This window comes from Nicotiana tabacum, chromosome 17, assembly GCF_000715075.1.
Source record: "Nicotiana tabacum cultivar K326 chromosome 17, ASM71507v2, whole genome shotgun sequence".
In the NCBI taxonomy this organism is placed as follows: Eukaryota; Viridiplantae; Streptophyta; class Magnoliopsida; order Solanales; family Solanaceae; genus Nicotiana; species Nicotiana tabacum.
The window spans coordinates 20,208,669-20,211,034 of NC_134096.1; the positions used below are offsets into that span (position 1 = coordinate 20,208,669).

At 40.1% G+C, this 2,366-nt stretch overlaps 1 non-coding gene across 1 annotated transcript; it reads left to right on the forward strand.

The window, feature by feature from the left end:
- Positions 1-1,319: 1,319 nt before the first annotated feature.
- Positions 1,320-1,426, forward strand: LOC142172180 (small nucleolar RNA R71). The gene has a single exon (XR_012701557.1). It is a non-coding gene; the product is annotated as a small nucleolar RNA R71 (small nucleolar RNA).
- The last annotated feature ends 940 nt before the right edge of the window (positions 1,427-2,366 follow it).

Sequence of the window (2,366 nt, forward strand, 5' to 3'; positions counted from 1 at the left end):
AATGGTTTGGCGAATGCATAACTACATATGGTGCATGGAATTGTGAAGCTTCTAGGGTCGGATAGCTTCTTAGCTATAGGTCTTGTCACAACAACACTACAGTTCTGTGTCAATATGACAGTTGCCAAGTCTTGAAAGTCGAACTTACGGGACATCAAGTCCTTCATCATTTTTGCATAACCGGGCATCTCTCTCAAAGCATCATTTAGAGGAATGTTAAGCTGAATTTGCTTAAGCATTTCCATGAATTTTTGTATTGCTCATCCTTTTGATATTTGGCAAACCTCTGTGGGAAGGGTGCTGGAGTTCGCTTCTTTCCTGTGGCTTGAGTTAGATCTTGCTCATGCACTTTTTCTAATGCCTTCTCTTGCACTTTCTCAGTCTCCCCCGCAACCTCTTTTTCCTTGTTTATTTCCTCCTGGGCTGGATGCACTCTCACTTTTGTTAGCTCAGTTGACTCATCACCTCAATTGGCACTGACACAAGTGTTTCAGTTGATCGGTTCTCACGAGCGATTTATTGCTCTAAATCAAAATCTCTACCATTTCTCAAACTCACCGCCATAAGCTGATTCGGGTCTTGTTCCTTTGGATTGACATGCGTGTCTGCAGGTAAAGCCCCTTGGGGATGATTATTCAGAGCCATAGATAACTGCCCTAATTGAATCTCAATGCCTTTTATCACTGACTCATGTGCTTCCACCTTCTCTCGCATTTTCCATTAGACCAAATCAGTTGTTGCAGCATTCCTTTAATTTCAGACAATCTATCATCTTGTCTCACTAGTTGTTGAGGATGTTGATAAGCTAGCTGCTAATTTTGCTGATTGTATCCCTGTTGCCTTTGGTAAGGCACTACTTGACCATGTGGTCGCATAGCTCCAGGATTATTGGTGTTATTGTATTGCCCACATAGTTCATATTCTCCTGATAGTTTTGGTTGTCATTTTCACCACTCCACGAGCACACGTATGGTTGGTTAATGCATGGTGTACATAATTCCCCATTAGTCGTGTTAACTATGTGTACCTGCTTCTGGCTTGATTCATCAATCTTCTTGGTGAGGATACTCATTTGTGTCATCAGAGTAGCCATATTCTCGGCTATGGATTTGTTAGGGTCCAATGTTACTGAGTGAACTATAAGGGTGATTGTAGTGTCTCTTGTCATCCCACCTGAGTTTTGAGCCATTTTATCTAGCAGGACATTACATTCTCTAAATGACTTGCTCAAAAATGCTCCACCTGCTGAAGCATCAACATTAGCCTTCAAGTTATCCGCCAATCCCATGTAAAACTGTTATTCCAACATCTGATCTGGAATGCCATGATGTGGACACTTAACCAGTATACCTTTGAACCTCTCCCACATTTCTTGTAATGTTTCAACTAGTTTCTGTCGGAAGCTCTATATTTCATCAACTTGCTTGGCGGTCTTATTGGGTGGGTAGAACTTATTCAAAAACTGCTTGACTAATTCCTCCCAAGTTGTGATGGAATTTATGGGGAGCGAATTAATCCAAGTCTGGGCTTCTCCTGTCATTGAGAATGGAAACAACAACAGTCTTATTTCTTCCGGTGTCACATTCGATTGCCTTTGCGTGACACACATTGACATAAAAATTTTCAGATGTTGCTGTGGATCTTCAATGTAAGACCCGGAGAACAGTCCCTTATTTTGCAGCAGATGTAGCATGTTGTTTGTGATTTGAAATGATTCCGTTTGTATCTAATGCCAAATTTTCAGCTGTGGGTTGTGCCCAATCACACAAAGCTGCTTCTAGCACAAGAGGTGCCACACCCTGATTGTTTGGGTCATTCACATTGTTTCGATTGTTTTGATTATCCAAAACGTCACCCATGTCTAATTCAATTTGTTCACTTGGGTGTTGTTGTCGTTTGTCCTTCTTGTTTGCACGATTTAATGCCTTGAAAGCTTTCTCGGGATCCAGTAATGCTTCAAACAATTCACCAGTTCTTGAGGAGTTTCTAGGCATGCACCTATACACACAAGACTACAAACGTTAGAATTTTAATATAATGAATTTAAAATGAAGAAAATTGACTAAACTAAGAATCCTAGCAATTCTTCTAGCTGTAATTAATAACATTGTTACTTCTCTGTCAACAGCACCAAAATTTGATCACGCGCCAACTATGCCTCCAAAGAGGTCTAGCAGTCGTTGCAAATATAATCAGGTTTACTAGTCCGGAGTCGAATCCCACGGGGAAATAACGTACTAATTACAACCAATAGCTTTGCACAAATTCAAGTAATCAACCTTCAGAAATATTATATAACGATTTGCGAGTTTACTAACTAAGATCAAAGTAAAATACAGTAATTTATCACTAACAAAGCAAATGTT